The sequence below is a fragment of the Centropristis striata genome, chromosome 17 (assembly GCF_030273125.1).
Source record: "Centropristis striata isolate RG_2023a ecotype Rhode Island chromosome 17, C.striata_1.0, whole genome shotgun sequence".
Classification (NCBI taxonomy): domain Eukaryota; kingdom Metazoa; phylum Chordata; class Actinopteri; order Perciformes; family Serranidae; genus Centropristis; species Centropristis striata.
Genome location: NC_081533.1, coordinates 33286694 through 33306369, shown reverse-complemented (window position 1 = coordinate 33306369; position 19676 = coordinate 33286694). Strand labels below are relative to the sequence as shown.

General features: G+C 44.5%; 43 non-coding genes and 1 pseudogene across 43 annotated transcripts; all 44 read left to right on the top strand.

The window, feature by feature from the left end:
* Positions 1 to 19676, top strand: part of LOC131989060 (zinc finger protein 208-like) — a 403618-nt pseudogene that overhangs the window by 123826 nt on the left and 260116 nt on the right.
* On the top strand, positions 4139 to 4212 carry trnan-guu (transfer RNA asparagine (anticodon GUU)). The gene has a single exon. It is a non-coding gene; the product is annotated as a tRNA-Asn (tRNA).
* Positions 4555 to 4628, top strand: trnan-guu (transfer RNA asparagine (anticodon GUU)). Its single transcript has one exon. It is a non-coding gene; the product is annotated as a tRNA-Asn (tRNA).
* trnan-guu (transfer RNA asparagine (anticodon GUU)) lies at positions 5046 to 5119 on the top strand. Its single transcript has one exon. It is a non-coding gene; the product is annotated as a tRNA-Asn (tRNA).
* trnan-guu (transfer RNA asparagine (anticodon GUU)) lies at positions 5462 to 5535 on the top strand. Its single transcript has one exon. It is a non-coding gene; the product is annotated as a tRNA-Asn (tRNA).
* Positions 5876 to 5949, top strand: trnan-guu (transfer RNA asparagine (anticodon GUU)). Its single transcript has one exon. It is a non-coding gene; the product is annotated as a tRNA-Asn (tRNA).
* trnan-guu (transfer RNA asparagine (anticodon GUU)) lies at positions 6281 to 6354 on the top strand. Its single transcript has one exon. It is a non-coding gene; the product is annotated as a tRNA-Asn (tRNA).
* Positions 6486 to 6559, top strand: trnan-guu (transfer RNA asparagine (anticodon GUU)). The gene has a single exon. It is a non-coding gene; the product is annotated as a tRNA-Asn (tRNA).
* Positions 6891 to 6964, top strand: trnan-guu (transfer RNA asparagine (anticodon GUU)). Its single transcript has one exon. It is a non-coding gene; the product is annotated as a tRNA-Asn (tRNA).
* trnan-auu (transfer RNA asparagine (anticodon AUU)) lies at positions 7096 to 7169 on the top strand. The gene has a single exon. It is a non-coding gene; the product is annotated as a tRNA-Asn (tRNA).
* Positions 7511 to 7584, top strand: trnan-guu (transfer RNA asparagine (anticodon GUU)). Its single transcript has one exon. It is a non-coding gene; the product is annotated as a tRNA-Asn (tRNA).
* On the top strand, positions 7869 to 7942 carry trnan-auu (transfer RNA asparagine (anticodon AUU)). The gene has a single exon. It is a non-coding gene; the product is annotated as a tRNA-Asn (tRNA).
* On the top strand, positions 8273 to 8346 carry trnan-guu (transfer RNA asparagine (anticodon GUU)). The gene has a single exon. It is a non-coding gene; the product is annotated as a tRNA-Asn (tRNA).
* Positions 8836 to 8909, top strand: trnan-guu (transfer RNA asparagine (anticodon GUU)). The gene has a single exon. It is a non-coding gene; the product is annotated as a tRNA-Asn (tRNA).
* trnan-guu (transfer RNA asparagine (anticodon GUU)) lies at positions 9241 to 9314 on the top strand. Its single transcript has one exon. It is a non-coding gene; the product is annotated as a tRNA-Asn (tRNA).
* Positions 9435 to 9508, top strand: trnan-guu (transfer RNA asparagine (anticodon GUU)). Its single transcript has one exon. It is a non-coding gene; the product is annotated as a tRNA-Asn (tRNA).
* trnan-guu (transfer RNA asparagine (anticodon GUU)) lies at positions 9793 to 9866 on the top strand. Its single transcript has one exon. It is a non-coding gene; the product is annotated as a tRNA-Asn (tRNA).
* On the top strand, positions 10209 to 10282 carry trnan-guu (transfer RNA asparagine (anticodon GUU)). Its single transcript has one exon. It is a non-coding gene; the product is annotated as a tRNA-Asn (tRNA).
* On the top strand, positions 10623 to 10696 carry trnan-guu (transfer RNA asparagine (anticodon GUU)). Its single transcript has one exon. It is a non-coding gene; the product is annotated as a tRNA-Asn (tRNA).
* trnan-guu (transfer RNA asparagine (anticodon GUU)) lies at positions 11148 to 11221 on the top strand. Its single transcript has one exon. It is a non-coding gene; the product is annotated as a tRNA-Asn (tRNA).
* trnan-guu (transfer RNA asparagine (anticodon GUU)) lies at positions 11353 to 11426 on the top strand. Its single transcript has one exon. It is a non-coding gene; the product is annotated as a tRNA-Asn (tRNA).
* On the top strand, positions 11758 to 11831 carry trnan-guu (transfer RNA asparagine (anticodon GUU)). Its single transcript has one exon. It is a non-coding gene; the product is annotated as a tRNA-Asn (tRNA).
* trnan-guu (transfer RNA asparagine (anticodon GUU)) lies at positions 11963 to 12036 on the top strand. Its single transcript has one exon. It is a non-coding gene; the product is annotated as a tRNA-Asn (tRNA).
* Positions 12373 to 12446, top strand: trnan-guu (transfer RNA asparagine (anticodon GUU)). Its single transcript has one exon. It is a non-coding gene; the product is annotated as a tRNA-Asn (tRNA).
* On the top strand, positions 12731 to 12804 carry trnan-guu (transfer RNA asparagine (anticodon GUU)). The gene has a single exon. It is a non-coding gene; the product is annotated as a tRNA-Asn (tRNA).
* Positions 13147 to 13220, top strand: trnan-guu (transfer RNA asparagine (anticodon GUU)). The gene has a single exon. It is a non-coding gene; the product is annotated as a tRNA-Asn (tRNA).
* Positions 13552 to 13625, top strand: trnan-guu (transfer RNA asparagine (anticodon GUU)). Its single transcript has one exon. It is a non-coding gene; the product is annotated as a tRNA-Asn (tRNA).
* On the top strand, positions 13757 to 13830 carry trnan-auu (transfer RNA asparagine (anticodon AUU)). The gene has a single exon. It is a non-coding gene; the product is annotated as a tRNA-Asn (tRNA).
* trnan-guu (transfer RNA asparagine (anticodon GUU)) lies at positions 14161 to 14234 on the top strand. The gene has a single exon. It is a non-coding gene; the product is annotated as a tRNA-Asn (tRNA).
* On the top strand, positions 14724 to 14797 carry trnan-guu (transfer RNA asparagine (anticodon GUU)). The gene has a single exon. It is a non-coding gene; the product is annotated as a tRNA-Asn (tRNA).
* On the top strand, positions 15129 to 15202 carry trnan-guu (transfer RNA asparagine (anticodon GUU)). Its single transcript has one exon. It is a non-coding gene; the product is annotated as a tRNA-Asn (tRNA).
* On the top strand, positions 15323 to 15396 carry trnan-guu (transfer RNA asparagine (anticodon GUU)). The gene has a single exon. It is a non-coding gene; the product is annotated as a tRNA-Asn (tRNA).
* Positions 15681 to 15754, top strand: trnan-guu (transfer RNA asparagine (anticodon GUU)). The gene has a single exon. It is a non-coding gene; the product is annotated as a tRNA-Asn (tRNA).
* trnan-guu (transfer RNA asparagine (anticodon GUU)) lies at positions 16095 to 16168 on the top strand. Its single transcript has one exon. It is a non-coding gene; the product is annotated as a tRNA-Asn (tRNA).
* Positions 16453 to 16526, top strand: trnan-guu (transfer RNA asparagine (anticodon GUU)). The gene has a single exon. It is a non-coding gene; the product is annotated as a tRNA-Asn (tRNA).
* trnan-guu (transfer RNA asparagine (anticodon GUU)) lies at positions 16858 to 16931 on the top strand. The gene has a single exon. It is a non-coding gene; the product is annotated as a tRNA-Asn (tRNA).
* On the top strand, positions 17052 to 17125 carry trnan-guu (transfer RNA asparagine (anticodon GUU)). The gene has a single exon. It is a non-coding gene; the product is annotated as a tRNA-Asn (tRNA).
* Positions 17410 to 17483, top strand: trnan-guu (transfer RNA asparagine (anticodon GUU)). Its single transcript has one exon. It is a non-coding gene; the product is annotated as a tRNA-Asn (tRNA).
* trnan-guu (transfer RNA asparagine (anticodon GUU)) lies at positions 17826 to 17899 on the top strand. The gene has a single exon. It is a non-coding gene; the product is annotated as a tRNA-Asn (tRNA).
* On the top strand, positions 18240 to 18313 carry trnan-guu (transfer RNA asparagine (anticodon GUU)). Its single transcript has one exon. It is a non-coding gene; the product is annotated as a tRNA-Asn (tRNA).
* trnan-guu (transfer RNA asparagine (anticodon GUU)) lies at positions 18765 to 18838 on the top strand. Its single transcript has one exon. It is a non-coding gene; the product is annotated as a tRNA-Asn (tRNA).
* Positions 18970 to 19043, top strand: trnan-guu (transfer RNA asparagine (anticodon GUU)). The gene has a single exon. It is a non-coding gene; the product is annotated as a tRNA-Asn (tRNA).
* Positions 19375 to 19448, top strand: trnan-guu (transfer RNA asparagine (anticodon GUU)). The gene has a single exon. It is a non-coding gene; the product is annotated as a tRNA-Asn (tRNA).
* Positions 19581 to 19654, top strand: trnan-guu (transfer RNA asparagine (anticodon GUU)). Its single transcript has one exon. It is a non-coding gene; the product is annotated as a tRNA-Asn (tRNA).

Below are 19676 nucleotides of genomic sequence, written 5' to 3'. Positions count from 1 at the left end.
GGCAGCAGGCCAAGCAGGGCATTCCAGACGTCCCTCTCCCCAGCCACAACGTCCAGCTCCTCCTGGGGGACCCCGAGGCGTTCCCAGGCAAGGAGAGAGATATAATCCCTCCACCGTGTTCTGGGTCTTCCCCGGGGCCTCCTACCAGTTGGACGTGCCCGGAACATTTAAAGTTTATTTACTGTATTTAGGATGATGTTTGTCTAGACCAGACCTGGGCATTGGGCGGCCCGCGGGCCACATCCGGCCCGTTGGCTGTCCTTGTCCGGCCCACGTGAGGTTACCCAGAAATTAGAAATCAATACAAACGCAGTGCTTTTATTTTGAAGGTGATTTACGTACCCCCCCTGCAAAGACTCGACTCTTTAACTGACAGTTCACAAGATTTATTTAAAATCGCTCCATGGAAAAAAAATCAGACATTCCTTGGTCACCTTGTGAATCCACCGCAAGAGCTAACAAACATTATCATTAGCACTAGAGCTAACAAGCACTTTTACTATAGTTAAGACAACAAATATAGCCACTAATATATATGACAGAATAAAATAAACTTTAACAAACCTTGTTTCCTGTCAGCCAGCCACTATAGAAGCCTTTTGATACTTTATATCAACTTTATATGAATTACGACGCACTCGTTATTATTTACCGTTCGTTTTTTCATTTAACCGTTCTACCGGTTATTTCCTGTCACTGGCTTTCAAAATTAAAGCACCCGTTTTACACTGGACGACACCTTTTCAAAATAAAAGCATCACAACATTGTAAAACACCTTGAAAATGTACAAACATGAAAAAACAAGCTATATAATACAAAAACATAAATAGGAACCTTGCTAAAGGTCATTTACAGTTGTGTTTAAAATAAATGTTAAAGTGATATAGTGATTGGAGTATTTACTGCTTTTTACTGCTATATTTGATTTACTCCACATTAACAGTCTTATCATAACATGTATTCCTATCAGTAGCAGCTCAAAACCAGATCATTTACTATATTTTATAAAGCGATTACATTAATATTGAGCAGAATTTAGTTCAGAGTTTTGGTCCGGCCTCTGCAACCTTCGTGGTATTGGTCATGTGGCCCCTTGGGAAAATGAATTGCCCACTCCTGCTCTAAAGTCTTTATCTTATTGAAAACTGCCCTTGAGATGATCATTTATTGTGTCTTGACATGAAACAAAATGTTACATTTTGCAGATTCAAGACTATACAGCCCCACAGTGACCCTGAACCCAACAGCAGACAAAGACTCGAGTTCAACAGAAGAGGAAGCTCTCTATGTACCAATGAACTGGGTAAGACTGTCAACAGCACATTCCTCTGAAGCTAATTTAGCTAATTACTCTTTTTAGGTTATTTTGAACACTTCACCCTGCAGCTGCATGATTGTGTTCTCCTGTAATGGTGTGTTCAGACCGGACGCGTAGCGAATTTTCGCGTTGCGTTACTCGCGCGAGTAGTTGAATTTACTCGCGTCACTCGCGCGAGTAAATAACTCGCGAATTTTCGCCCAAGAGACTATTTAGCGCCAAATAATTCCCTCCATTTCATTCTGTCATCAACCATGACAAGCATAGCGTCCCTGTACCTGCTCTGGAAGTCCGAGATACGTCGGAAAACACGCCGTCGTGTCTGGGTGAGTGACATCATCCGGGCAAGATCTTTATGGTTCCGGTTGCGGTAGGAGGGTGATGATGTGTCAAAAAGCTCGGGAAGCCCACAGACCGCAACAATAAGTTTCTCCTCCATTTTTCAGGAATAGGCGGGTTCCCGGGATGCATGACGTCACTGTCGTCCAGAATCTCAACGCTGATAGGCTGTCCCGACACAGCGTCACGCGAATATTTCGCCAAAGTTGAATTTATTGAACTCACGCGAATTTGCGTTGTTTCATTCGCGCCGCGACATTCGCGTCAATCGTGGCATTCGCGGCATTCGCGTCGCTCGAAACCCGCGATTCGCGCCGCCGGCAAAAATTTGCGTCTATTCGCGTGTTTGCATTGACTTTGTATGTAATCTTGTCGCGCGAAATATTCGCTACGCGTCCGGTCTGAACACACCGTAAGGGTGAACTCAACGTCACAAATCAATCAACAATACAGAATATAGTGTATTAGTTTGTATTTAAAAGTATCGGTCATACTGGGAATTTTAACAAAGCCATTCCTCTTCCATGGGTGGATATATCATATATCAGACTGTGTTTTACTGCATTTTGACAGACCTCCAGGCTCTGCAGGATTAGTTCAGATGGCCGATCTCACACAATTACACACCTTACAACCTTTTATGTGCCACCAGTATGGGAACAATGCCTATGTGATGTCAACAGGGATCCTTTTTTTTTTTTGCTGGGCACGTATTCTCTGGTTTAACAACGTCAGTAATGATAAGAGGGGAGGGGGATGGGTAGAAAAAATGCGTACTTTCACCAGGAGAACAGGGTTCATGTCCCATGTGAAAACAAAAGTGAGCTTTTTTTTTTTACGTAACCTACGTTTTTTACTTAACTTTCATGGCTTACATGACCCTTGTAACTACTTCACTTCCGTCATTTACATACATTTATTTCCTGTTTAAACTGTCTTTATTCTTTTTTTTTTACAACCGTGAACAGCTATTTCTGTTTCTGTTTGAAGCAGAAAGTTGTAGCGACACAGAAGCAAAGCAATGCACTGCTGTGGATGGGGGCAGCAGCAAAAAGTACTTGAAGACAGCTTTAAAAAACTCAGTTTACAATAAGGAGATTTTACCTTGCTGTCAGCCTGTTTAAGTCTATGAGAGGGGAACTTAATTTCTGACCTTTGCCCTCTTCAAAGCCACTAGACATAAAGTGAAACTTTACCTCGGAGTTGCTGGTCTATCACTGCGTTAATATGTTTGTCTAAATGCAAATCCAAACTAGTCCTTTTAAGAAACCACAGTGAATATTAATACGTATCTCATACAAACTTTTAACATTACCAGGCTGAAATTTTACCCTTTTGTTTGGACATTTTTCTGACTGAAGAGGGAAACAACTTTGGTGTTTAATGTTTTTTACATGTTTAGTTGTTGAAACATATCATTGGTGAACTAGTCCAATTCATGAAATGCTCCTGCTACAGCATAATCAGTGAGCCTTGAGTTTAAACTATTTTACCATGTGTAAATATTCTGTGTATTTTGTCTTACAGACACCAAAGAGCGGAGAGACTGTTGACTGAAGAAGACATACAGTATAATAAAGACTGTTTTGCAGCTGTTTTCAACTTATTTGTGAACTTTAGTCACTGTATTTACTTTATTTTAGAGGTAGTCATTTTATTTGGGTGTACTAAGAATAGCAACAGGAATGAGTTTTTCCAATATTATATTGTATTTTGTTTATTCTGCAACAAAAAGAATTGCATAAATACACTTTTGATGAACTGCTGAACTTTTTGTGAAGCTTTAAACTGAATTCAAAATAAACAATGACAGACGTTGTATGCTGCACAGTGAGACTGCTTTAAGGTAACACAGCATTAGTGTCTATTTTTAATTGAGTGAAACAGTCAAACAACAAAGCACACTGATGCTGGTTTCAAGAATGAAGTTAAGAGTTTCCTGAACCAAATACGTTAAAGCTAACAGCTACAAGGGGGACAAAAAGCCTTTATGTGTATCTACATATTTCACTAAGTTAAGTTAAAACCTAAAAAAAATGGCGGTTCAAGCCCACCCAGGGACGTGTTGTGGGTAAAACATAAGTCCACTTTATGGAAATGAAAGAGCCACTGTCAGGGGTACACATTCCTCATCTGGCAGCAAAGTCAAAAGTATGACTGTGACATATCACCAGTGGCAGCATGTCCTTGTAAACAAAATTATCTCAGTCAATGTCACAGTTCAATTTCAAGGTTAAAAGTGCCAAGAACCTTCTGCTACTGCGTGATAAGGTCACTTGAAATTTTCCAAATCTCTGTTTAAAGATTGATAAACATGTGCTTGTGAAGAAAATTGTCTAATTCAATGTCACAGTTCAATTTCAAGGTAACTGTTTAAAGATTGATAAACATTTTGCCCCAACAATGACAAGTCAATGGAAACTGCAAGTGGGTGTGGCCTGAAGGTTGAGGCCACACCCCCTCAGATGGATGTCAGACGTGTCTCTGTGGCGCAATTGGTTAGCGCGTTCGGCTGTTAACTGAAAGGATGGTGGTTCAAGCCCACCCAGGGACGTGTTGTGGGTAAAACATAAGTCCACTTTATGGAAATGAAAGAGCCACTGTCAGGGGTACACATTCCTCAACTGGGAGCAAAGTTAAAAGTATGACTGTGACATATCACCAGTGGCAGCATGTCCTTGGAAACAAAATTATCTAAGTCAATCTCACAGTTCAATTTCAAGGTTAAAAGTGCCAAGAACCTTCTGCTACTGCGTGATAAGGTCACTTGAAATTTTCCAAATCTCTGTTTAAAGATTGATAAACATTTGGCGCCGACAATGACAAGTCAATGGAAACTGCAAGTGGGTGTGGCCTGAAGGTTGAGGCCACACCCCCTCAGTTGGACATCAGACGTGTCTCTGTGGCGCAATTGGTTAGCGCGTTCGGCTGTTAACCGAAAGGATGGTGGTTCAAGCCCACCCAGGGACGTGTTGTGGGTAAAACATAAGTCCACTTTATGGAAATGAAAGAGCCACTGTCAGGGGTACACATTCCTCATCTGGGAGCAAAGTTAAAAGTATGACTGTGACATATCACCAGTGGCAGCATGTCCTTGTAAACAAAATTATCTCAGTCAATGTCACAGTTCAATTTCAAGGTTAAAAGTGCCAAGAACCTTCTGCTACTGCGTGATAAGGTCACTTGAAATTTTCCAAATCTCTGTTTAAAGATTGATAAACATGTGCTTGTGAAGAAAATTGTCTAATTCAATGTCACAGTTCAATTTCAAGGTAACTGTTTAAAGATTGATAAACATTTTGCCCCAACAATGACAAGTCAATGGAAACTGCAAGTGGGTGTGGCCTGTAGGTTGAGGCCACACCCCCTCAGATGGATGTCAGACGTGTCTCTGTGGCGCAATTGGTTAGCGTGTTCGGCTGTTAACCGAAAGGATGGTGGTTCAAGCCCACCCAGAGACGTGTTGTGGGTAAAACATAAGTCCACTTTATGGAAATGAAAGAGCCACTGTCAGGGGTACACATTCCTCAACTGGGAGCAAAGTTAAAAGTATGACTGTGACATATCACCAGTGGCAGCATGTCCTTGGAAACAAAATTATCTAAGTCAATCTCACAGTTCAATTTCAAGGTTAAAAGTGCCAAGAACCTTCTGCTACTGCGTGATAAGGTCACTTGAAATTTTCCAAATCTCTGTTTAAAGATTGATAAACATTTGGCGCCGACAATGACAAGTCAATGGAAACTGCAAGTGGGTGTGGCCTGAAGGTTGAGGCCACACCCCCTCAGTTGGACATCAGACGTGTCTCTGTGGCGCAATTGGTTAGCGCGTTCGGCTGTTAACCGAAAGGATGGTGGTTCAAGCCCACCCAGGGACGTGTTGTGGGTAAAACATAAGTCCACTTTATGGAAATGAAAGAGCCACTGTCAGGGGTACACATTCCTCATCTGGGAGCAAAGTTAAAAGTATGACTGTGACATATCACCAGTGGCAGCATGTCCTTGTAAACAAAATTATCTCAGTCAATGTCACAGTTCAATTTCAAGGTTAAAAGTGCCAAGAACCTTCTGCTACTGCGTGATAAGGTCACTTGAAATTTTCCAAATCTGTTTAAAGATTGATAAACATTTTGCCCCGACAATGACAAGTCAATGGAAACTGCAAGTGGGTGTGGCCTGAAGGTTGAGGCCACACCCCCTCAGATGGATGTCAGACGTGTCTCTGTGGCGCAATTGGTTAGCGCGTTCGGCTGTTAACAGAAAGGATGGTGGTTCAAGCCCACCCAGGGACGTGTTGTGGGTAAAACACAAGTCCACTTTATGGAAATGAAAGAGCCATTGTCAGGGGTACACATTCCTCATCTGGGAGCAGAGTTAAAAGTATGACTGTGACATATCACCAGTGGCAGCATGTCCTTGTAAACAAAATTATCTCAGTCAATGTCACAGTTCAATTTCAAGGTCAAAAGTGCCAAGAGCCTTCTGCTTCTGCGTGATAAGGTCACTTGAAATTTTCCAAATCACTGTTTAAAGATTGATAAACATTTTGCGCCGACAATTACAAGTCAATGGAAACTGCAAGTGGGTGTGGCCTGAAGGTTGAGGCCACCCCCCTTAAGACGTGTCTCTGTGGCGCAATTGGTTAGCGCGTTCGGCTGTTAACCGAAAGGATGGTGGTTCAAGCCCACCCAGGGACGTGTTGTGGTTAAAACATAAGTCCACTTTATGGAAATGAAAGATTGATAAACATTTGGACAAGTCAATGACAAGTCAATGGAAACTGCAAGTGGGTGTGGCCTGAAGGTTGAGGCCACACCCCCTCAGACGTGTCTCTGTGGCGCAATTGGTTAGCGCGTTCGGCTGTTAACCGAAAGGATGGTGGTTCAAGCCCACCCAGGGACGTGTTGTGGGTAAAACGTAAGTCCACTTTATGGAAATGAAAGAGCCACTGTCAGGGGTACACATTCCCCATCTGGGAGCAAAGTTAAAAGTATGACTATGACATATCACCAGTGGCAGCATGTCCTTGTAAACAAAATTATCTCAGTCAATGTCACAGTTCAATTTCAAGGTTAAAAGTGCCAAGAACCTTCTGCTTCTGCGTGATAAGGTCACTTGAAATTTTCCAAATCACTGTTTAAAGATTGATAAACATTTTGCGCCGACAATGACAAGTCAATGGAAACTGCAAGTGGGTGTGGCCTGAAGGTTGAGGCCACACCCCCTATAACGTGTCTCTGTGGCGCAATTGGTTAGCGAGTTCGGCTGTTAACCGAAAGGATGGTGGTTCAAGCCCACCCAGAGACGTGTTGTGGGTAAAACATAAGTCCACTTTGTGGAAATGAAAGATTGATAAACATTTGGACAAGTCAATGACAAGTCAATGGAAACTGCAAGTGGGTGTGGCCTGAAGGTTGAGGCCACACCCCCTCTGATGTGTCTCTGTGGCGCAATTGGTTAGCGCGTTCGGCTATTAACCGAAAGGATGGTGGTTCAAGCCCACCCAGGGACGTGTTGTGGGTAAAACATAAGTCCACTTTATGGAAATGAAAGAGCCACTGTCAGGGGTACACATTCCTCATCTGGGAGCAAGTTAAAAGTATGACTGTGACATATCACCAGTGGCAGCATGTCCTTGGAAACAAAATTATCTAAGTCAATCTCACAGTTCAATTTCAAGGTTAAAAGTGCCAAGAACCTTCTGCTACTGCGTGATAAGGTCACTTGAAATTTTCCAAATCTCTGTTTAAAGATTGATAAACATTTGGCGCCGACAATGACAAGTCAATGGAAACTGCAAGTGGGTGTGGCCTGAAGGTTGAGGCCACACCCCCTCAGATGAATGTCAGACGTGTCTCTGTGGCGCAATTGGTTAGCGCGTTCGGCTGTTAACCGAAAGGATGGTGGTTCAAGCCCACCCAGGGACGTGTTGTGGGTAAAACATAAGTCCACTTTATGGAAATGAACGAGCCACTGTCAGGGGTACACATTTCTCATCTGGGAGCAAAGTTAAAAGTATGACTGTGACATATCACCAGTGGCAGCATGTGCTTGTGAAGAAAATTGTCTAATTCAATGTCAAAGTTCAATTTCAAGGTAACTATTTAAAGATTGATAAACATTTTGCCCCAACAATGACAAGTCAATGGAAACTGCAAGTGGGTGTGGCCTGAAGGTTGAGGCCACACCCCCTCAGATGGACATCAGACGTGTCTCTGTAGCGCAATTGGTTAGCGCGTTCGGCTATTAACCGAAAGGATGGTGGTTCAAGCCCACCCAGGGACGTGTTGTGGGTAAAACATAAGTCCACTTTATGGAAATGAAAGAGCCACTGTCAGGGGTACACATTCCTCATCTGGGAGCAAGTTAAAAGTATGACTGTGACATATCACCAGTGGCAGCATGTCCTTGGAAACAAAATTATCTCAGTCAATGTCACAGTTCAATTTCAAGGTCAAAAGTGCCAAGAACCTTCTGCTTCTGCGTGATAAGGTCACTTGAAATTTTCCAAATCACTGTTTAAAGATTGATAAACATTTTGCGCCGACAATGACAAGTCAATGGAAACTGCAAGTGGGTGTGGCCTGAAGGTTGAGGCCACACCCCCTAAGACGTGTCTCTGTGGCGCAATTGGTTAGCGCGTTCGGCTGTTAACCGAAAGGATGGTGGTTCAAGCCCACCCAGGGACGTGTTGTGGGTAAAACATAAGTCCACTTTATGGAAATGAAAGATTGATAAACATTTGGACAAGTCAATGACAAGTCAGTGGAAACTGCAAGTGGGTGTGGCCTGAAGGTTGAGGCCACACCCCCTCAGACGTGTCTCTGTGGCGCAATTGGTTAGCGCGTTTGGCTGTTAACCGAAAGGATGGAGGTTCAAGCCCACCCAGGGACGTGTTGTGGGTAAAACATAAGTCCACTTTATGGAAATGAAAGAGCCACTGTCAGGGGTACACATTCCTCATCTGGGAGCAAAGTTAAAAGTATGACTGTGACATATCACCAGTGGCAGCATGTGCTTGTGAAGAAAATTGTCTAATTCAATGTCACAGTTCAATTTCAAGGTAACTGTTTAAAGATTGATAAACAATTTGCCCCAACAATGACAAGTCAATGGAAACTGCAAGTGGGTGTGGCCTGAAGGTTGAGGCCATACCCCTTCAGATGGATGTCAGACGTGTCTCTGTGGCGCAATTGGTTAGCGCGTTCGGCTGTTAACAGAAAGGATGGTGGTTCAAGCCCACCCAGGGACGTGTTATGGGTAAAACACAAGTCCACTTTATGGAAATGAAAGAGCCACTGTCAGGGGTACACATTCCTCATCTGGGAGCAGAGTTAAAAGTATGACTGTGACATATCACCAGTGGCAGTATGTCCTTGTAAACAAAATTATCTCAGTCAATGTCACAGTTCAATTTCAAGGTCAAAAGTGCCAAGAACCTTCTGCTTCTGCGTGATAAGGTCACTTGAAATTTTCCAAATCACTGTTTAAAGATTGATAAACATTTTGCGCCGACAATGACAAGTCAATGGAAACTGCAAGTGGGTGTGGCCTGAAGGTTGAGGCCACACCCCCTAAGACGTGTCTCTGTGGCGCAATTGGTTAGCGCGTTCGGCTGTTAACCGAAAGGATGGTGGTTCAAGCCCACCCAGGGACGTGTTGTGGGTAAAACATAAGTCCACTTTATGGAAATGAAAGATTGATAAAAATTTGGACAAGTCAATGGAAACTGCAAGTGGGTGTGGCCTGAAGGTTGAGGCCACACCCCCTCAGACGTGTCTCTGTGGCGCAATTGGTTAGCGCGTTCGGCTGTTAACCGAAAGGATGGTGGTTCAAGCCCACCCAGGGACGTGTTGTGGGTAAAACATAAGTCCACTTTATGGATATGAAAGAGCCACTGTCAGGGGTACACATTCCTCATCTGGGAGCAAAGTTAAAAGTATGACTGTGACATATCACCAGTGGCAGCATGTGCTTGTGAAGAAAATTGTCTAATTCAATGTCACAGTTCAATTTCAAGGTAACCGTTTAAAGATTGATAAACATTTTGCCCCAACAATGACAAGTCAATGGAAACTGCAAGTGGGTGTGGCCTGAAGGTTGAGGCCACACCCCCTCAGATGGATGTCAGACGTGTCTCTGTGGCGCAATTGGTTAGCGCGTTCGGCTGTTAACCGAAAGGATGGTGGTTCAAGCCCACCCAGGGACGTGTTGTGGGTAAAACATAAGTCCACTTTATGGAAATGAAAGAGCCACTGTCAGGGGTACACATTCCTCATCTGGGAGCAAAGTTAAAAGTATGACTGTGACATATCACCAGTGGCAGCATGTCCTTGTAAACAAAATTATCTCAGTCAATGTCACAGTTCAATTTCAAGGTTAAAAGTGCCAAGAACCTTCTGCTACTGCGTGATAAGGTCACTTGAAATTTTCCAAATCACTGTTTAAAGATTGATAAACATTTGGCGCCGACAATGACAAGTCAATGGAAACTGCAAGTGGGTGTGGCCTGAAGGTTGAGGCCACACCCCCTCAGTTGGACATCAGACGTGTTTCTGTGGCGCAATTGGTTAGCGCGTTCGGCTGTTAACCGAAAGGATGGTGGTTCAAGCCCACCCAGGGACGTGTTGTGGGTAAAACATAAGTCCACTTTATGGAAATGAAAGAGCCACTGTCAGGGGTACACATTCCTCATCTGGGAGCAAAGTTAAAAGTATGACTGTGACATATCACCAGTGGCAGCATGTCCTTGTAAACAAAATTATCTCAGTCAATGTCACAGTTCAATTTCAAGGTTAAAAGTGCCAAGAACCTTCTGCTACTGCGTGATAAGGTCACTTGAAATTTTCCAAATCTGTTTAAAGATTGATAAACATTTGGCGCCGACAATGACAAGTCAATGGAAACTGCAAGTGGGTGTGGCCTGAAGGTTGAGGCCACACCCCCTCAGATGGATGTCAGACGTGTCTCTGTGGCGCAATTGGTTAGCGCGTTCGGCTGTTAACCGAAAGGATGGTGGTTCAAGCCCACCCAGGGACGTGTTGTGGGTAAAACATAAGTCCACTTTATGGAAATGAAAGAGCCACTGTCAGGGGTACACATTCCTCATCTGGGAGCAAAGTTAAAAGTATGACTGTGACATATCACCAGTGGCAGCATGTGCTTGTGAAGAAAATTGTCTAATTCAATGTCACAGTTCAATTTCAAGGTAACTGTTTAAAGATTGATAAACATTTTGCCCCAACAATGACAAGTCAATGGAAACTGCAAGTGGGTGTGGCCTGAAGGTTGAGGCCACACCCCCTCAGATGGATGTCAGACGTGTCTCTGTGGCGCAATTGGTTAGCGCGTTCAGCTGTTAACCCAAAGGATGGTGGTTCAAGCCCACCCAGGTTAAAGATTGATAAACATTTTGCGCCAACAATTACAAGTCAATGGAAACTGCAAGTGGGTGTGGCCTGAAGGTTGAGGCCACCCCCCCTTAAGACGTGTCTCTGTGGCGCAATTGGTTAGCGCGTTCGGCTGTTAACCGAAAGGATGGTGGTTCAAGCCCACCCAGGGACGTGTTGTGGTTAAAACATAAGTCCACTTTATGGAAATGAAAGATTGATAAACATTTGGACAAGTCAATGACAAGTCAATGGAAACTGCAAGTGGGTGTGGCCTGAAGGTTGAGGCCACACCCCCTCAGACGTGTCTCTGTGGCGCAATTGGTTAGCGCGTTCGGCTGTTAACAGAAAGGATGGTGGTTCAAGCCCACCCAGGGACGTGTTGTGGGTAAAACACAAGTCCACTTTATGGAAATGAAAGAGCCACTGTCAGGGGTACACATTCCTCATCTGGGAGCAGAGTTAAAAGTATGACTGTGACATATCACCAGTGGCAGCATGTCCTTGTAAACAAAATTATCTCAGTCAATCTCACAGTTCAATTTCAAGGTCAAAAGTGCCAAGAACCTTCTGCTTCTGCGTGATAAGGTCACTTGAAATTTTCCAAATCACTGTTTAAAGATTGATAAACATTTTGCGCCGACAATTACAAGTCAATGGAAACTGCAAGTGGGTGTGGCCTGAAGGTTGAGGCCACCCCCCTTAAGACGTGTCTCTGTGGCGCAATTGGTTAGCGCGTTCGGCTGTTAACCGAAAGGATGGTGGTTCAAGCCCACCCAGGGACGTGTTGTGGTTAAAACATAAGTCCACTTTATGGAAATGAAAGATTGATAAACATTTGGAAAAGTCAATGACAAGTCAATGGAAACTGCAAGTGGGTGTGGCCTGAAGGTTGAGGCCACACCCCCTCAGATGTGTCTCTGTGGCGCAATTGGTTAGCGCGTTCGGCTGTTAACCGAAAGGATGGTGGTTCAAGCCCACCCAGGGACGTGTTGTGGGTAAAACATAAGTCCACTTTATGGAAATGAAAGAGCCACTGTCAGGGGTACACATTCCTCATCTGGGAGCAAAAGTATGACTGCGACATATCACCAGTGGCAGCATGTGCTTGTAAACAAAATTATCTCAGTCAATGTCACAGTTCAATTTCAAGGTTAAAAGTGCCAAGAACCTTCTGCTACTGCGTGATAAGGTCACTTGAAATTTTCCAAATCACTGTTTAAAGATTGATAAACATTTGGCGCCGACAATGACAAGTCAATGGAAACTGCAAGTGGGTGTGGCCTGAAGGTTGAGGCCACACCCCCTCAGATGGATGTCAGACGTGTCTCTGTGGCGCAATTGGTTAGCGCGTTCGGCTGTTAACCGAAAGGATGGTGGTTCAAGCCCACCCAGGGACGTGTTGTGGGTAAAACATAAGTCCACTTTATGGATATGAAAGAGCCACTGTCAGGGGTACACATTCCTCATCTGGGAGCAAAGTTAAAAGTATGACTGTGACATATCACCAGTGGCAGCATGTGCTTGTGAAGAAAATTGTCTAATTCAATGTCACAGTTCAATTTCAAGGTAACTGTTTAAAGATTGATAAACATTTTGCCCCAACAATGACAAGTCAATGGAAACTGCAAGTGGGTGTGGCCTGAAGGTTGAGGCCACACCCCCTCAGATGGATGTCAGACGTGTCTCTGTGGCGCAATTGGTTAGCGCGTTCGGCTGTTAACCGAAAGGATGGTGGTTCAAGCCCACCCAGGGACGTGTTGTGGGTAAAACATAAGTCCACTTTATGGAAATGAAAGAGCCACTGTCAGGGGTACACATTCCTCATCTGGGAGCAAAGTTAAAAGTATGACTGTGACATATCACCAGTGGCAGCATGTCCTTGTAAACAAAATTATCTCAGTCAATGTCACAGTTCAATTTCAAGGTTAAAAGTGCCAAGAACCTTCTGCTACTGCGTGATAAGGTCACTTGAAATTTTCCAAATCACTGTTTAAAGATTGATAAACATTTGGCGCCGACAATGACAAGTCAATGGAAACTGCAAGTGGGTGTGGCCTGAAGGTTGAGGCCACACCCCCTCAGTTGGACATCAGACGTGTCTCTGTGGCGCAATTGGTTAGCGCGTTCGGCTGTTAACCGAAAGGATGGTGGTTCAAGCCCACCCAGGGACGTGTTGTGGGTAAAACATAAGTCCACTTTATGGAAATGAAAGAGCCACTGTCAGGGGTACACATTCCTCATCTGGGAGCAAAGTTAAAAGTATGACTGTGACATATCACCAGTGGCAGCATGTCCTTGTAAACAAAATTATCTCAGTCAATGTCACAGTTCAATTTCAAGGTTAAAAGTGCCAAGAACCTTCTGCTTCTGCGTGATAAGGTCACTTGAAATTTTCCAAATCACTGTTTAAAGATTGATAAACATTTTGCGCCGACAATGACAAGTCAATGGAAACTGCAAGTGGGTGTGGCCTGAAGGTTGAGGCCACACCCCCTATAACGTGTCTCTGTGGCGCAATTGGTTAGCGAGTTCGGCTGTTAACCGAAAGGATGGTGGTTCAAGCCCACCCAGAGACGTGTTGTGGGTAAAACATAAGTCCACTTTGTGGAAATGAAAGATTGATAAACATTTGGACAAGTCAATGACAAGTCAATGGAAACTGCAAGTGGGTGTGGCCTGAAGGTTGAGGCCACACCCCCTCTGATGTGTCTCTGTGGCGCAATTGGTTAGCGCGTTCGGCTATTAACCGAAAGGATGGTGGTTCAAGCCCACCCAGGGACGTGTTGTGGGTAAAACATAAGTCCACTTTATGGAAATGAAAGAGCCACTGTCAGGGGTACACATTCCTCATCTGGGAGCAAGTTAAAAGTATGACTGTGACATATCACCAGTGGCAGCATGTCCTTGGAAACAAAATTATCTCAGTCAATGTCACAGTTCAATTTCAAGGTCAAAAGTGCCAAGAACCTTCTGCTTCTGCGTGATAAGGTCACTTGAAATTTTCCAAATCACTGTTTAAAGATTGATAAACATTTTGCGCCGACAATGACAAGTCAATGGAAACTGCAAGTGGGTGTGGCCTGAAGGTTGAGGCCACACCCCCTAAGACGTGTCTCTGTGGCGCAATTGGTTAGCGCGTTCGGCTGTTAACCGAAAGGATGGTGGTTCAAGCCCACCCAGGGACGTGTTGTGGGTAAAACATAAGTCCACTTTATGGAAATGAAAGATTGATAAACATTTGGACAAGTCAATGACAAGTCAATGGAAACTGCAAGTGGGTGTGGCCTGAAGGTTGAGGCCACACCCCCTCAGACGTGTCTCTGTGGCGCAATTGGTTAGCGCGTTTGGCTGTTAACCGAAAGGATGGAGGTTCAAGCCCACCCAGGGACGTGTTGTGGGTAAAACATAAGTCCACTTTATGGAAATGAAAGAGCCACTGTCAGGGGTACACATTCCTCATCTGGGAGCAAAGTTAAAAGTATGACTGTGACATATCACCAGTGGCAGCATGTGCTTGTGAAGAAAATTGTCTAATTCAATGTCACAGTTCAATTTCAAGGTAACTGTTTAAAGATTGATAAACAATTTGCCCCAACAATGACAAGTCAATGGAAACTGCAAGTGGGTGTGGCCTGAAGGTTGAGGCCATACCCCTTCAGATGGATGTCAGACGTGTCTCTGTGGCGCAATTGGTTAGCGCGTTCGGCTGTTAACAGAAAGGATGGTGGTTCAAGCCCACCCAGGGACGTGTTATGGGTAAAACACAAGTCCACTTTATGGAAATGAAAGAGCCACTGTCAGGGGTACACATTCCTCATCTGGGAGCAGAGTTAAAAGTATGACTGTGACATATCACCAGTGGCAGTATGTCCTTGTAAACAAAATTATCTCAGTCAATGTCACAGTTCAATTTCAAGGTCAAAAGTGCCAAGAACCTTCTGCTTCTGCGTGATAAGGTCACTTGAAATTTTCCAAATCACTGTTTAAAGATTGATAAACATTTTGCGCCGACAATGACAAGTCAATGGAAACTGCAAGTGGGTGTGGCCTGAAGGTTGAGGCCACACCCCCTAAGACGTGTCTCTGTGGCGCAATTGGTTAGCGCGTTCGGCTGTTAACCGAAAGGATGGTGGTTCAAGCCCACCCAGGGACGTGTTGTGGGTAAAACATAAGTCCACTTTATGGAAATGAAAGATTGATAAAAATTTGGACAAGTCAATGGAAACTGCAAGTGGGTGTGGCCTGAAGGTTGAGGCCACACCCCCTCAGACGTGTCTCTGTGGCGCAATTGGTTAGCGCGTTCGGCTGTTAACCGAAAGGATGGTGGTTCAAGCCCACCCAGGGACGTGTTGTGGGTAAAACATAAGTCCACTTTATGGATATGAAAGAGCCACTGTCAGGGGTACACATTCCTCATCTGGGAGCAAAGTTAAAAGTATGACTGTGACATATCACCAGTGGCAGCATGTGCTTGTGAAGAAAATTGTCTAATTCAATGTCACAGTTCAATTTCAAGGTAACTGTTTAAAGATTGATAAACATTTTGCCCCAACAATGACAAGTCAATGGAAACTGCAAGTGGGTGTGGCCTGAAGGTTGAGGCCACACCCCCTCAGATGGATGTCAGACGTGTCTCTGTGGCGCAATTGGTTAGCGCGTTCGGCTGTTAACCGAAAGGATGGTGGTTCAAGCCCACCCAGGGACGTGTTGTGGGTAAAACATAAGTCCACTTTATGGAAATGAAAGAGCCACTGTCAGGGGTACACATTCCTCATCTGGGAGCAAAGTTAAAAGTATGACTGTGACATATCACCAGTGGCAGCATGTCCTTGTAAACAAAATTATCTCAGTCAATGTCACAGTTCAATTTCAAGGTTAAAAGTGCCAAGAACCTTCTGCTACTGCGTGATAAGGTCACTTGAAATTTTCCAAATCTGTTTAAAGATTGATAAACATTTGGCGCCGACAATGACAAGTCAATGGAAACTGCAAGTGGGTGTGGCCTGAAGGTTGAGGCCACACCCCCTCAGATGGATGTCAGACGTGTCTCTGTGGCGCAATTGGTTAGCGCGTTCGGCTGTTAACCGAAAGGATGGTGGTTCAAGCCCACCCAGGGACGTGTTGTGGGTAAAACATAAGTCCACTTTATGGAAATGAAAGAGCCACTGTCAGGGGTACACATTCCTCATCTGGGAGCAAAGTTAAAAGTATGACTGTGACATATCACCAGTGGCAGCATGTGCTTGTGAAGAAAATTGTCTAATTCAATGTCACAGTTCAATTTCAAGGTAACTGTTTAAAGATTGATAAACAATTTGCCCCAACAATGACAAGTCAATGGAAACTGCAAGTGGGTGTGGCCTGAAGGTTGAGGCCATACCCCTTCAGATGGATGTCAGACGTGTCTCTGTGGCGCAATTGGTTAGCGCGTTCGGCTGTTAACAGAAAGGATGGTGGTTCAAGCCCACCCAGGGACGTGTTATGGGTAAAACACAAGTCCACTTTATGGAAATGAAAGAGCCACTGTCAGGGGTACACATTCCTCATCTGGGAGCAGAGTTAAAAGTATGACTGTGACATATCACCAGTGGCAGTATGTCCTTGTAAACAAAATTATCTCAGTCAATGTCACAGTTCAATTTCAAGGTCAAAAGTGCCAAGAACCTTCTGCTTCTGCGTGATAAGGTCACTTGAAATTTTCCAAATCACTGTTTAAAGATTGATAAACATTTTGCGCCGACAATGACAAGTCAATGGAAACTGCAAGTGGGTGTGGCCTGAAGGTTGAGGCCACACCCCCTAAGACGTGTCTCTGTGGCGCAATTGGTTAGCGCGTTCGGCTGTTAACCGAAAGGATGGTGGTTCAAGCCCACCCAGGGACGTGTTGTGGGTAAAACATAAGTCCACTTTATGGAAATGAAAGATTGATAAAAATTTGGACAAGTCAATGGAAACTGCAAGTGGGTGTGGCCTGAAGGTTGAGGCCACACCCCCTCAGACGTGTCTCTGTGGCGCAATTGGTTAGCGCGTTCGGCTGTTAACCGAAAGGATGGTGGTTCAAGCCCACCCAGGGACGTGTTGTGGGTAAAACATAAGTCCACTTTATGGATATGAAAGAGCCACTGTCAGGGGTACACATTCCTCATCTGGGAGCAAAGTTAAAAGTATGACTGTGACATATCACCAGTGGCAGCATGTGCTTGTGAAGAAAATTGTCTAATTCAATGTCACAGTTCAATTTCAAGGTAACTGTTTAAAGATTGATAAACATTTTGCCCCAACAATGACAAGTCAATGGAAACTGCAAGTGGGTGTGGCCTGAAGGTTGAGGCCACACCCCCTCAGATGGATGTCAGACGTGTCTCTGTGGCGCAATTGGTTAGCGCGTTCGGCTGTTAACCGAAAGGATGGTGGTTCAAGCCCACCCAGGGACGTGTTGTGGGTAAAACATAAGTCCACTTTATGGAAATGAAAGAGCCACTGTCAGGGGTACACATTCCTCATCTGGGAGCAAAGTTAAAAGTATGACTGTGACATATCACCAGTGGCAGCATGTCCTTGTAAACAAAATTATCTCAGTCAATGTCACAGTTCAATTTCAAGGTTAAAAGTGCCAAGAACCTTCTGCTACTGCGTGATAAGGTCACTTGAAATTTTCCAAATCACTGTTTAAAGATTGATAAACATTTGGCGCCGACAATGACAAGTCAATGGAAACTGCAAGTGGGTGTGGCCTGAAGGTTGAGGCCACACCCCCTCAGTTGGACATCAGACGTGTCTCTGTGGCGCAATTGGTTAGCGCGTTCGGCTGTTAACCGAAAGGATGGTGGTTCAAGCCCACCCAGGGACGTGTTGTGGGTAAAACATAAGTCCACTTTATGGAAATGAAAGAGCCACTGTCAGGGGTACACATTCCTCATCTGGGAGCAAAGTTAAAAGTATGACTGTGACATATCACCAGTGGCAGCATGTCCTTGTAAACAAAATTATCTCAGTCAATGTCACAGTTCAATTTCAAGGTTAAAAGTGCCAAGAACCTTCTGCTACTGCGTGATAAGGTCACTTGAAATTTTCCAAATCTGTTTAAAGATTGATAAACATTTGGCGCCGACAATGACAAGTCAATGGAAACTGCAAGTGGGTGTGGCCTGAAGGTTGAGGCCACACCCCCTCAGATGGATGTCAGACGTGTCTCTGTGGCGCAATTGGTTAGCGCGTTCGGCTGTTAACCGAAAGGATGGTGGTTCAAGCCCACCCAGGGACGTGTTGTGGGTAAAACATAAGTCCACTTTATGGAAATGAAAGAGCCACTGTCAGGGGTACACATTCCTCATCTGGGAGCAAAGTTAAAAGTATGACTGTGACATATCACCAGTGGCAGCATGTGCTTGTGAAGAAAATTGTCTAATTCAATGTCACAGTTCAATTTCAAGGTAACTGTTTAAAGATTGATAAACATTTTGCCCCAACAATGACAAGTCAATGGAAACTGCAAGTGGGTGTGGCCTGAAGGTTGAGGCCACACCCCCTCAGATGGATGTCAGACGTGTCTCTGTGGCGCAATTGGTTAGCGCGTTCAGCTGTTAACCGAAAGGATGGTGGTTCAAGCCCACCCAGGTTAAAGATTGATAAACATTTTGCGCCAACAATTACAAGTCAATGGAAACTGCAAGTGGGTGTGGCCTGAAGGTTGAGGCCACCCCCCCTTAAGACATGTCTCTGTGGCGCAATTGGTTAGCGCGTTCGGCTGTTAACCGAAAGGATGGTGGTTCAAGCCCACCCAGGGACGTGTTGTGGTTAAAACATAAGTCCACTTTATGGAAATGAAAGATTGATAAACATTTGGACAAGTCAATGACAAGTCAATGGAAACTGCAAGTGGGTGTGGCCTGAAGGTTGAGGCCACACCCCCTCAGACGTGTCTCTGTGGCGCAATTGGTTAGCGCGTTCGGCTGTTAACAGAAAGGATGGTGGTTCAAGCCCACCCAGGGACGTGTTGTGGGTAAAACACAAGTCCACTTTATGGAAATGAAAGAGCCACTGTCAGGGGTACACATTCCTCATCTGGGAGCAGAGTTAAAAGTATGACTGTGACATATCACCAGTGGCAGCATGTCCTTGTAAACAAAATTATCTCAGTCAATCTCACAGTTCAATTTCAAGGTCAAAAGTGCCAAGAACCTTCTGCTTCTGCGTGATAAGGTCACTTGAAATTTTCCAAATCACTGTTTAAAGATTGATAAACATTTTGCGCCGACAATTACAAGTCAATGGAAACTGCAAGTGGGTGTGGCCTGAAGGTTGAGGCCACCCCCCTTAAGACGTGTCTCTGTGGCGCAATTGGTTAGCGCGTTCGGCTGTTAACCGAAAGGATGGTGGTTCAAGCCCACCCAGGGACGTGTTGTGGTTAAAACATAAGTCCACTTTATGGAAATGAAAGATTGATAAACATTTGGACAAGTCAATGACAAGTCAATGGAAACTGCAAGTGGGTGTGGCCTGAAGGTTGAGGCCACACCCCCCTCAGATGTGTCTCTGTGGCGCAATTGGTTAGCGCGTTCGGCTGTTAACCGAAAGGATGGTGGTTCAAGCCCACCCAGGGACGTGTTGTGGGTAAAACATAAGTC